The sequence below is a fragment of the Hyaena hyaena genome, unplaced genomic scaffold (genome assembly GCF_003009895.1).
Source record: "Hyaena hyaena isolate Hyena2069 unplaced genomic scaffold, ASM300989v1 scaffold_264, whole genome shotgun sequence".
Classification (NCBI taxonomy): domain Eukaryota; kingdom Metazoa; phylum Chordata; class Mammalia; order Carnivora; family Hyaenidae; genus Hyaena; species Hyaena hyaena.
In genome coordinates this window covers 2,275,965-2,288,926 of record NW_024080894.1, presented here as the reverse complement: position 1 = coordinate 2,288,926, position 12,962 = coordinate 2,275,965, and positions in this window count along the sequence as shown.

Genomic DNA, 12,962 nt, shown 5'->3' with positions numbered 1-12,962 from the left:
TTACAGCATGACTCCAATACACACACACCCATAAGTGGATACACTTCACATCCAGTTCCAAATGCACCTGGCACTAACAGTTCCCAAACTTTTTCAAGACTCTGGAGTAAATTGTGAATTGTATTTGTTCTCAGCCTCTAGGCTGTTAGCTTGAGATCTGGTCTTCCAGTTAATTTGCTCTCAACCACTTGCTTTCCACCTTATAAAATTTTGTTGTCACCACATAGAGAGGTTTTGGTTACTTAAAATATGCTTTGTCTGTAGTTTTAATATGGTTTGGGTAAGGAATTAAATTAGATACACCATTTTATTCCAGTCAGTTTTTGTTGTTGTTGTTTGTTTTGAATATAGTTGACACACAGTGTTAAATTAGTTTCAGGTGTACACCAAAGTGATTCAATACATTTATTATGTTCTATTGACCATAAATTTGTCCCCATACATCTCTATGACAATATCATTGTCATATTCTTTTCATCATCTTAACCTACTAGTCTTGTTTTAATAACTAATTATATATTTTTTCTTCTGGCTGCTGAGCAGTGTCTTAGTTCCCTACTAGAACAAGTGAGTAGGCAAAACTGGCATAAAAATAATCTAGCCTGTAAGCTGAGGTGTATAGCTCTCTGACGTACAACCACACTTGTAAAAACCACTCTAAAATGGCTAACCCTCTATATTCTATAGTAGCTTAACTTCTACAAATTTTAAAAGTTGATTGGCATATAAAAGTTTACTGGATGGCGTAGCAGTAGGTCACAGAACCAGACTTCATTAGTTTAAAAATCGGACCTTGAAGAGTTAATGGAACTCTTCTAAGATGCAGTTTGTTCAACTCTAAAAAAGAAATGATGAGCATGGACCTCATAGGTTTAGTGAGAGAATTAAATGAGCGAAAACGTAAAAATGGCTTTAAATAGTACCTGGTATCTAATGATTACACAATAAATGTCAGGAATTAGAAGTGAAATACAATTTAATATACTGACATTAATTTTTTTAAGTGTGCAGATCCTTAAGATAACTTTTGTATTTATGGAACTGAATCATCTTACATAACATTGAAAAGAGTGATCTTCAAAAAGTTAACACTTGGTATTTCCTTAACAGGAAAATTCATGACATTTACAACAATTTCTAGTTTGTACTTAATCGGTTCTGCCAAAACTTAGAAGAAAATGATGCTTTAAATTTCCACCATAATTGTGCTGGCATAAATTAAAACTAGGAAGCAGCCATTGTATATGTCAATTTAATAAAGCTAGTATATAATTAACAGCAAGCTAAGCTCCATGTGATAATTTCTTCATTTCTTAGGTGAAACATATTTTAAAGAATTACCTCTTTCTTTTGATAATTAAAGCCAATCAAGAGGGTTTTTTTTGTTTTGTTTTTCTAGTATCAAAATAAATTTCCTTTTATGGCTTATTGCTTAATTAGAGGATATAAGGCTTGTCTGCTGGTAAATATAATTCACCACTTGAAAACCAGCATTGCGGTTAGCTTTTCTGTGCATACAATGGTTGACATATGGCATGGAGCAACAGTGACATCTGGTGATCATATGAGTTCACCACACTTAATTATTCCTTGGAATTATTTCATTTGTGTTTTAAGGCCCCTTTTTATTAAAAACAAAATAAAATAAAAACTGGGGTGCCTGGGGTTAAGCGTCTGACTTCAGCTCAGATCATGGTCCCACGGTTGGTGAGTTCAGGCCCCACACTGGGCTCTGTGCTGACAGCTCAGAGCCTAGAGCCTGCTTCAGATTCTGTGTCTGTCTCTCTCTCTGCTCCTCCCCTGCTCTCTCTCTCTCTCAAAAATAAATAACCATTTAAAAAAATTTAATAATAAAAACAAAAACTTTTAAGTGAATACTTTCATATTTTATGAACTTCAAAAGTTGTTTTAAGGTAAAACATGTAAAAGATTATGAAAATAGTAAGATATTTGCTATACGATGAAAATCAGCTAGGGAATATTTTGAACTCCAAAAGCACAAAAAGTGGCAATTAGTTATATCTTGTTTCATCGGTAGAAGAGGTGAAACATGCTTTTTATGGTACAAAAAGCATATTGGTTCTTCTGAAACTATATGGGGAATTTGCAGAAGATTTAAATAAATTTAAAAGATTTCAAAACAAAAAAATACAGCAACAAATAAAAGTAAAGTATAAAGACAATATTACCAATAGTAAACAAAGGGAACATATCTGATGTTATCTTCAAACTTCATGAGGCATCAATAATGAATAATTCAGTTTAGAGCAGAGTAAATGTAAATACCAAAAGTCAAAGAGAATTTCTTTTGTGGAAAGGTCAAGATGGTAGAGTAAGATATTGAGGGAAAAAAAATTGCCCAGTTCAGAAATACCAGAACTGATGACAGTAGCATACTAGAAGATACAGAATATGTTCTGTGAAGTCTTCTAGCCAACCTTCCAACATAGAAGCTAGAAGAGAAACCAAATAAGAGAGGTTTTCCCCTAGATAAGTACAGACACACACACACACACACACACACACACACACACACACACACACACATCACACATAAGACTGTTGAAAGTGGTTCTCTCTCTTGAAGGAAGAGCAAAACCCTGAAGGTAACATGTCCTCATACTTGGTTAGGAAATATCACTATCTCAACTCAGCTAGCCTTGGGTGCAGGAGTTTCAGCAGAACTATGAGAAAAGAGAGAGCAGAGATATATATCCCTGAATACGGTTGACTATAGATGTCGCTTCCTCCCCATCCATCTCACACAGCTGAATAATTGAACAGATAATACAAACCAACATATCTAGTCTGGCTATAAGTGAAGACTCAAATATAGTGCCCACAGAAATAAGAAAGGAAGTCAGCAAGAGGCCATATATGGTATTAGGAGGGCAAATCATAATCCCGGATAAACTATTCTGATTCAAAGTAGAAAATAAAGAGACAGTCTTTAATGATGCAAAGTGCTACACTATGCAAAGGGTAGCAAAAGGAAAAAAGAAAGTGAGTACCAGCATCCAAAGAGCATACTCTGGAAGAAGTTTATTCCAACAAATAGAAAAAAAAGAAAAGAATGCATAATAATGTCAGAGAAATTTTGATATAAAAGAATAAAATAGGGGCACCTGGGTGGTTTAGTCAGTTAAGCATCTAATTCTTGGTTTCTGCTCAGGTCATGATCTCACAGTTCATGGATTCAAGCCCTGTGTTTGGCTTTGCACTGTCAGTTTGGAGCCTGCTTGGGATTCTCTCTCTCTCCCTCTCTCTCTCTGCTCCATCCCCCTCTCAAAATAAATAATAAAATAAACTTTAAAAACCTTTTATAAAAAGAATAAAATAAAAATAGAGTGAAGTATTTTAAGAGGAAAATGATAGCATTACGGGGCCTCCAATTCATTAGGAGTAGATATTACCTTACAGAAAAGAGAACCAATGGCATTGAGACACATTTAAGATATCCACACGAAGCGGAGGAAAAAGACAAAAAGAGGAATACCCCCTTTTTTTAGGGAAAAAGATAGAGATACAACAGAAAGTTACAGAAGAAAGACAATAGAAAGCCAAATATAGGGGCACCTGGCTGGCTCAGTCAATTGAGCCTACTGGAATTCTCTCTCTCTAACCTCTCTCTCTGCCCCCCGACCCTGCACATGTTTGCTCTCCCTCTCAAAATAAATAAACTTCTTTTTTAAAAAGCCAAATATAAATAATTGGAATGAACAACAGGACAGGCCCTGTGGAACACAATTTTCTTAACATTCAAAAACTATAAACATCCCTAAATCTACACATTTAAAGGGATCATTGTATTCCAGATAAAATTTAACTGGAATAAACTGCTCCACAAATTTATGTATAAATATGCTTAATATTTCTCTAACTTAATTCTTCAGTTCCCCAACCGATTTATTAGCAGGAAGCCTAGTGTCTCCCTCTTGAATCTCCATCCCCTTACAGATCTATCCAAGAATTCTCATGGGCATTACAATCCCCCACAGGTCAGAAGGAGAGCCAACTGCTTCTACAGGATAGAACTGCACCACGATCAGCCCACTGCAGCCCTGCCGGTACTGAAAATCAGTCCCTGAGACGAGGAGACTGGGAGGAGGAGCAAATCACCTTTAGGCAAATAGCACAGTAATAATGTGGTAGGCAAAAATCATCAATAGATGCTAAAATTAGTGGGCAAAGTATAATAAGAAATAGCATAGTGTCAAAGAATTTCTCTCCAAGATAATACACTAACTGAAAAGGGAAAAACACAGAAACATTACATTGGAAAACTCAGCAGACACCATCTTAACCAAGTGACCAAGGTTAATGTCATCACCAGTAAATATGACATATTGATATTACATACCTCCTGATAAGATGCACTGAGAAAAGCATCTTCAATTCTGTGGGGGTTTTTTTTGCCCAAAATGCATAACTTCTATCTAATCATGCCTGATAAAATACCAGACAAATCCAAATTGAGGCACTGACTAGTAAGTATTCTCCAAAAGAGTCAAGATCATGAAAGACAAAGGACGACTAAAGAAATGTCACAAATTAGAGGAGATGAAGGAAGCATGACAAGTAAATGCAAGGTGGGTTTCTGAATGGATTAGAAAAAAGACATTAATGAGGAAACTGACATAATTTGAATAAGATCAAATGGTTTAGTTAATATTATTATGGTTTAGTTAATATTGTTTCAATGTTAATTTCTTAGTTGTGATAATTATGATTATGTAGCATGTTGGTAACATTAGGGGAAGCTGAGTGAAGGGCATATGGAACTTTCTATACTACTTTGCAACTTTTCTGGAAGTCTAGAATTATTTCAAAATAAAAAGTTTTTTTAAGTCCATAAAATTCATTTAATCCTGGGGGTGCTTGCCTGCTCAGTTGGAAAAGCATACAACTCTTGATCTTGGGGTTGTGGGTATGAGCCTCATGCTGGGTGTAGAGATTATTTAAAAATACAATCTTTGGGGTGCCTGGGTGGCTCAGTCAGTTAAGCCACTGAGGTTCTGGTCATGATCTCCTGGTCTGTGAGTTTAAACTCCACATGGGGCTAGGTTCTGACAGCTCAGAGCCTGGAGCCTGCTACAGATTCTGTGTGTGTCTCTCTTTCTGCTTCTCCCCTGCTTGGACTCTGTCTGCCTCTCTTTCTCAAAAATAATAAAATAATGCTAGGGGCGCCTGGGTAGCTCAATCGGTTAAGCATCCGACTTCGGCTCAGGTCATGATCTCACGGTTCATGGGTTCAAGCCCTGCTTTGGGCTCTGTGATGACAGCCAGCTCAGAGCCTGGAGCCAGTTTCAGATTCTATGTCTCCCTCTCTCTCTTACCCTCCCCTGCTCATGCTGTCTGTCTGTCTGTCTGTCTCTCTCTCTCAGAAATAAATAAAACATTAAAAAATAATGCTAAAAAATAAATAATAAAAAATCTTTGGGTCACCTGGGTGGCTCAGTCAGGTTAAGTGTTTGACTTTGGCTCAGGTCATGATCTATCGGTTGATGAGTTCAAACCCAGCATAGGGCTCTCTGCTATCTCAGGAGGAGCCCACTTGGGATCCTCTGTCCCATGTCTCTCTGCCCTTCCCCTGCTTGTGCTCTCTCTGTCTCTCTCAAAATAAATAAACTTTATAAATAAATAAATAAATAAATAAATAAAATCTTTAAAAAGAAATTTATTGAGTCCAGACATAGATCTCTGTAGGAGCATATTGTCCTTTGAAAGGGAGTGAGCGATCCCTCCCCTCAATGCTATCCCAGCCAAGTTTGTCCCACGATTGGGCACCTTGGAGAGGAACTTTTTGTGCCCAGTTCTTTCCAGTTTTCATACACAGATACCTCCCAAGGTTTATCTTAGGCTAGATATACTGAGGTGGGATTGGGTCTGGCTGTGGTCTCTTTATAAGGTCAAAACCGTGTCTGCCTTTCACTGTATGGAATAATCTACAAGGTAAGCAGCATTTTTTATTTTTAATTCTTAAAACATGAAGGATCTGATTATTAAGTATCCTTTCCCTAAGCCGTCTTCCCGCTACTTTTGTCACTCTGTATGCAGCAAGCATGGTTGGTTCCCATCTCCCACCCCTTCAGCCCCGTGTGTTTACTTGCATCTGCTACATGTAGACAGCTTCCCGCATGGCCGAGTGCCCGCCCCCAGTGCCTCGACTCACTTCTCAGCTGGAGAGCTGTGTATGGCACAGAAGGAGCTCACTCTTGGCCAGCAGGCGTAACTGGCAGTAGGGGAGTTGCAGCCCCTGAGGGGCAAAGCAGGGAGGAAGGAAGTAGATAATTAAATGCTCCATCCTTTTTCCCTCCAAAACTAAAACTCAGAGGTATTTTCCAAGCATTTACTCAGAAGGTTCTGCCAGGCCTGAGCCCCAGTTCTCCTGGTGGTGGCAGTCTTCTTAATGCACTCTTAATGACTGTCCACTTTTACCCTTCTCACTGTCACTCTGTCTCGCTTTTACCACTTTCTGCTTGTGCTTCTTGATAATCACCTTCCAAATAAAACCGCTTGCACCCAAACTATCACAGAGTTGTACTTACTGACATAGAAAAACATTCTCAGGTTATTCTGAACTGAAAATAAAGCATACTAGAAAGCAGCAGCACCAGTTCCTAGCAATCATGGGCTGTGGCGTCTTCCCTGACAAATGTGGTGGTGAAGCTAGGGAGTGGTTGGTGTGTCCCAATGCTGACCTCCAAGTTGTGGGAAGCACATGGTCATGGAGAATGTGCTTGGAGAGGATACCTTCATGGAAGAGACGGGAACGTGTAGGTTACAGGAGATGAAGTTCAGATGTCAGGGACAAGCATGGGCTAGGGAAGCCTTCCTTAGTTCCTCCCTTTTTTTCTCCCCACATTTCCTAGACAAGGCCATTGACTATTGCAGTGCACTGTGTAGCAGCGCCATCCAAATGTCAGCCAGGGGTGTTGGGTCACTTTGGCTTGTGCAAGAACTCAGCTACAGGCCAGAGCTGATAAGGGTCATGCAGGCTTATATTCTCCCACCTCACCCCCTTTCTATGTCAGCAGGTATCCACCTACACCCCCTCTCCCTCCAACAGCAATGGCTAGGCAGTTATAATAAAGGGAGGCAGCCTCTCTTCTCCAAGGAGTAGTCCTAGGAGATAAATGAGTGGTGGAGCCCAGGTGGCTTTATTATTCCTCAACACAGTACCACTTCTGACTAATCTAGGATGGCACAAACTAGGGCCTACATTTGTACCTCTCCCCCAGATAAACATTTTCAGTCAAACAAATCAGGCCCTAGGGAATATAAAATACTAAGATGGGGCCTCTGAAAAGTGCAAACACTATAAACGAGATTACTTTCATAATTTAAGAAGTTAAAAAAGGAACTATAAGACCCACTTCACATATTATTATGACGATGAAGTTAAAATGTGTGGAGAGGACTGCCTAGGTATCAAGTTCTGGGTGAGCATAACAGGAGAGGTACCAAGCAGAGTGGAGGTGGAGTTTGAATGTTTGGAAGTGGGAAGATAAGAGAGGGTCTCTAACTGCTTCCATTTTCTTTGTGTAGTAGGGGATGAGGTCATTACTTAGGGCAAAGAGGAAGGATTTGGGGATTGAGCAGATACAGAGAGGAACCAGGAAGGTTGGAAGTTTAAAGAAATAGCCTCATAGAGCAAGAGAGTGAACCGCCCAGATAAATAAATCCAGCAGGTTTGAGGCCAATAATCACGAGTTTGTAGTCAGGACAATCTTCTCTGTTGTGTGCCTTCTATCGTCAATGTTCAGCTGTGCTCTTGCAGACATGAACAGAGCAGATAGTTAGGTTTACCCAGGATAAGGGTTTTGCCAGACATGGGACGAAAAGATAAAAGGACATAAGAGTTTAGAGAACTGCAAAAGGCAAGGGCGTTATTAAAACAACAAACCATTTAAGTTAAGCTGGTTAAAAGGCAATGTAGAAAAACGGCTGGCCAGGAGGGAGAATGTGGAGAGACCAATGACTACATTTATCTTTATCTATTTCCATCTTTACACATTTCCTACAATTTTCTGAATGAATCATTCTTCTTTTAAGAGTGTGAGGCTTTGATTTTATTCTTTATACTTTACACATTATACACTCTTGTTGACGTTTAATTTTTTTCAATGTTTATTTAGTTTTGAGAGAGAGCATGCACACACAAGCAGGGGAGGAGCAGAAAGAGAGGGAGACAGAGGATGAGAAAGAGGATTTGAAGTGGGCTCTATGCTGACAGCAGAGAGCCCAACATGGGGCTCGAATTCACAAATGATGAGATCATGATCTGAGACGAAGTTGCTTTACAACTGATGACATCCATGCTTTGTTTCTCAAATAAAGGATTTCTTTTTCTTCTGAAGAGACTAATCATCCTTAGTTGATAATAGATTAGAAATTCTGTAACTTAAGGGGACAGTTCTTAAGTAGCTTCCAGTTGGGGCAAGAATTTAGTTGTAGGTAAAATGGACAAAATGAATGTGATACTCCTTTTGGGAGCCTCACAGATCACATGATCATCATTTTCTGGGGCTTTTCCTCACCATGCCAAGTACAACCTGAATTGTGCTAACAAACTCTCTCAGTGCAGTGGTCTGTCCAGCAAGGCCGGGTGGAGTCACATGACTGTCCAGGTGATGTCAAAATGTAAATGACAACTTGGCATAACCCCGGGGCCACAGGAGAAAACTTCATAGACATTTGCCAAACCCCAAGTGGATGACTTCAACTACAGCCAACTCAGCATCTGTGAAGAGAGCCAACCAAATCTGGGGCTGTGTGTGATTCTGTGGATTAACAGCACATTGGAGTCTAATCAGTGTCTTGCTGTCATTTAGTGACCATTAATGGAAATGCCAATCCCCAAACTCCCTGAACACCTAAGGAACATGGGATGACGCTGCATTAGAGTTTGCCAAAAGAGAAATAGGGAAGAGAGCTAGCAAGTAGAAGTGAAGCAGCAGCCATTGCTCTCTGAAGGTTGCTGTGGTTAGAGACCATGTGAGAGATGGACACAGAGGTGACTGTGGGATCCAGTTTGTACTCATTCTTTCTGGCCCCAATTCCCAGTCTTTCCCTACAGCTGACAGTTCTGACCAACAGCAAAGCAATTGTAGCCCACCAACTGTTTCCTGTGGACTCAGAGATGGAGTCAAGCCAAGAAGGAACAGCTTTCCATGGACTTCAACACCAGCCTTTCAGGGGCTCATAATAGCAGCTGCATGTGCCTGGCTTCCCACAAGTTCTGACTTGTCCACTTTTGCCAGTACTTTAGAACCACTGTCCTTTTCCCTGATCTTCCAGTGTTTGGGGTATCTTTACTGGCCCAGCCCTTCTCCTAATTATGTATTAATTCCTATAATAAATCCTTATTTTGTATACTCACAGTGGTTCTGCTTCCCTGAATGCACTTCAATGAAACACTCCCTCTCCAACAATCATGACAGCAGAGGATGCCCTGCACCCCACCTGTTTCCCTGCAAAACTCACCTCCAAATGCAAATCCCAGAAGCTTGCATCTGATTGGTAGAATCTTATTCGTATTTACATTCAAGCAAATAAGGAAATTGGGACATGGGTGGGTTTGTCTTATTTTTGAGTATTAAAATGTGGAGATAGTGTTTGTCACGGTCCTATTTGAAGAAGATGACACCCTTAAACAGGGTAATTTGATAATACTTTGAAACATGGGTAGGATTTAAGGAAAGTGGGTAGAAGTTGGCAAACCATTGGCCTGAGAAATGAGTAAAGGGAACAGGTAAAACAAGCAGATGAATGGGTGAGGAAGGGGCATCTGACAGAAGCTGGGGCCTTCCATAGAGTCACACAGTTAATCCACATCTACCTGTCGAGGCTAAAGATGCTGATGACTTTCTCTTCCTGCCCTCTGGACCTCCTCTGGGGTCTGTGTGACTAGTGCAAGGGCCTTTGCTCATGCTGTTGTCTATACTTCTCTGTATAGTTAATTTCTGAACACCCTTTTGATAGTACATCAACCATTACTTCCATCATGAAGAAAAAATAATTTGGTCTCTCTGCTAGAAAAGGACTTTTCTGTATTTTCAGCAAAATCTTTAAAATCCATGTCAAAAATATTTAAGACCCTTAGAATAGTGATTTTTGATTTTAAGATTTCACCTTATTGTAGACCAATAAAGTAAATTAAAAAGCAATTAATTAGAGGGGCACCTGTGTGGCTCAGTTGCTTAAACGTCCAAGTTCAAGCCCTGCGTCAGGCTCTGTGCTGACAGCTCAGAGCCTGGAGCTTGCTTTGGATTCTGTGTCTCTCTGTCTCTCTCTGCCCCTCTGCCACTTCTGCTGTCTCTTTTCTGTCTCTCAAAAATTAAAAAAACATGCAAAAAACCTCTTTTTTTAATAAAAATAATAAAAGCAATTAGAAAGGGAAATAAAAATAAAAACAAATTTTAAATTAAATTAAAACAAATAAAATATGAGCCCAAATATTTTACCATTAAATTCTACAGCATAAAATTATTCTGTCAAATCAGCCACAACAGTTTCTTAATACATATCCTTGAATCTGTGCTATCATGGATTCTCTACCTCCGCTATATCCATGAGGATAACTTGGAAGAATCGCCTCTGAATATTTGTTTTTAAATAGTGCTAATTCTCTATAACAGACCAACTAAATCAAAATCTCTGTAAAGGGAGTCCTGGCAAATACATTTTTAAAAATTCCCCTATGTGATTCTAATATAAGACACTGGTTTAGAATCAATTACCCAGACTAAGATGGGGTGGGGGTGGGGGGGCGGAAGAGAAACTGAATCTTCTTTGCATTTGCTTAGTATAAAGCCTAGGGTGGGTTTGTTTTTTAATAGCTGATTAATTTATTTACAAAATATTTACATTGAAAAAGAACTCTCCTCTAAATGTATAACTTTTAAATACTATACTACATTTAGAAAACCTGTCATTTTGGAAAAATAGTTTCTTCAATACTCTTTTTTCTTTCTCCAGGATTTTCCCCCTCTGAAGTAGTTTATCTTAATTATTGAAGGCAATGGAGAATTAATGCTTTAGGAAATCTTGAAAAATGGCTTTTCTTCTTTCTCTTCTTTTTCTTTCTTTATTCCTCTTCTTTTGGAAAATTTTATTTAAAATGATTACTTCTGTGAACGTTTTATCCAGCTCAGATGTCTCTTATCCTTCTAGCAGCCTAGCCTAAAAATGTCAGGTTGGTATAAACCATATCCTCAAACATCTCAGAAGATTTTTACATGAATTTACTCATGTTTTCCCACTAAATGTATTCTTTTTGTGTTGTCTTTTTCCCTCTATTTTGCACCTAGGGATTTTGTTTTCTTTTCTTGAAAGTTTTCATGGAGCTTTTCTATTTTCCCTACAAATATTCTTATTTACTCATAGTCTTAAAACCTTAAGACTGTATGGTTTTAAGTAAGCTCTATCATTTTCTTCATTTGACTTGTAAAAGGAGATTTTAAAATGGAGCAAACAAAAAGCAAGCAAAAAGACGGAGTCTTTTTTTAAAAACTAGGTTAAGAAGGCCATAAGGAAGGAGGAATTTATGCAAGTCCTCATTAGGGAAACCATGAACTTAAAAAGAAACAAAAACTTTTCAGCCAGCTGTAGGTCCTCAGTCTGGACTTTACTTCCTCCTCATCAAGACACCTGAATAATCTGCATTCTTCGGTTCAGGAGGAGCCAATGTTATAAAAAGCTTCAGTCTCTCATTTGCATATTAATCCAACCAATGCCAGGTAACCTAGTTGCAATCCCTGTTTGTAGAAGGCCTGAATGAGAACTATTCCAATAGCCTTTAACCTATATAACTCTGCCCCTTCTTTGTCTTCCCAGGAATATGATTCAGGTTTCTACCTAAATCTCTATCTCCCAAATTGTAATTCTAATTGCCCAAATAAATGTCTATTTGCTTAAATTTTCAGTGAATTATTTCTTGATCAACAGACGTTTAAACATTCTGAAGAGTCTTCATGAAAGCTTTAGGGGTTCTGAAAAATTAGGAGAATTTTTAAAAGACGTTACTCTTTCTTTGCCAAATTTATATTCTTAAAGACCTTAGTAGATTTTTCTAAATGAGAGGCTTCTAATTTGATTTTTTTTTCTCTTTCTCCCTATTTTCTTTTTTGTCTGCCTGACCATAAAGACGTAAATTGAAAATTCCAAAGGAGGCCCTGGGGAATACTTTAGGAGGCTGTCCTGGAATCGACTTCATTCTCTTCTACTTAATGGAAGTTTTTTCCTTCCTCTGAGATAGAAAGAGTTTTTTAATGAAGGGTTTTCCCCTCCTAGTAGCCTAGTTTAAAAAGTGAGGGCGGATTTCTTAAACATGAACATTTTTCTGGGTCTCATGGCTTCTTTTTCACTTTTAACAGTAACTGGCTTCTTGTGAGAGATCTGCTTTAGTAAATCTCAAAGGCACTAGGGAATTAATTATTGAGGAAGTTTTGCATGAAGCTGTAGTCTTCCTTTCCACTTCAAATACCCTGTTCTTTCTGCAAGCCTTAAGACATGAGATGGTGTTCTCTGATGAAGAACGACATCATGTAATCAGAATTGACTCAACCTGGTGCTGCCTTGGATTTGTGAAATTGAGGGACAGATGAAAGAACATGGGTTTTAGAGTCAGAATACAGAGTTCAAGTTTTTGTCACTACCTCCTATTAACTGTATTTGTAATTAATTTGCTTGGTTTCTCTTGACCTTATTTCCTTTATCTGCTGAAGAGGGGATTATACCTACTCTCTCAGATATTGGGAGAATTAAATTTCATGATATACATATAAGTGCCAAACACTGGACTTGGCATCTAGGAAGGCATCCAGAAGAGAAGTAACTGGATCCTGATATTCAAGAGAGCTAACCAAGTATCTGGGGTATTGATTGGTGGGAACAGAGAATATCAAACAAGCTAGTGCCTGTGACTACCTTTGACTATGCGTCCAAAAGTCTTGTTACAT